The sequence below is a fragment of the Schistocerca nitens genome, chromosome 8, assembly GCF_023898315.1.
Source record: "Schistocerca nitens isolate TAMUIC-IGC-003100 chromosome 8, iqSchNite1.1, whole genome shotgun sequence".
Classification (NCBI taxonomy): domain Eukaryota; kingdom Metazoa; phylum Arthropoda; class Insecta; order Orthoptera; family Acrididae; genus Schistocerca; species Schistocerca nitens.
In genome coordinates, this window is record NC_064621.1 from 456,604,652 (window position 1) to 456,605,452 (window position 801).

Here is an 801-nt window from a genome sequence, read left to right on the forward strand (position 1 = left end):
TAAATAAAACAACGTTACTAACATTCTAAGTTATTATTCTTCATATATACATATCTGCAGCACTCTTCGTCTATTGGGCTGCGAACTGTAGAGCGTAACATGACAGTATGTGACGTAGCTATGTCGGTGCGCCAAAAATTGATTGCTATAACTGCTCCTTCAGCTCCACAGTACCAGGTCAGACACGACTGCTGCAATAATCCGACGTCTAGCGTTCACTGCCATAGGTCATCCACCAGATAATACCGACATGGCACCAACTCATTTTCATTTGTCTCCAAAAGTTAAGGAATACCTTTGAGGACTTCACTTTGATCATAATGAAGCGGCACAAGCATAGGTGAGACTGTGGTTGCGTCAGAAAAGTAAAACTTTCTACACTCATGGTATCAACAAAGTGGTCTCTCATTAGGAGAATTACATCGTCGCCAGGGTTGCTATTTTGAGAAATAAATTTGTAGAACTAAAGAAGAAAGATGGAAAATATTAATAAACTTCTTTTATTTACGACGGATTAAGAGTTTTCACATAAAAAAATGAAGAGGCATTGCTTTTCAACACTGCCTCGTACCAACATCGCTGAAAATGCCTCGTGGCCGGATTACTTATTTTACCTACTTTATAGCAGTTTATTAGTATGACAACAACAGGAATAACAACATTTTGCTTTCGTTCCTTCCGGCCAATCCTATCAACTCTTTTCGTTTGCCAAAGTACAAGGCGAGGCGACGCATCCTCTTTCGTCTTCCTGGTGACATCGAAAGTTACTCACCTTTGAGAACTCTTCAGAAATAGAGTCTA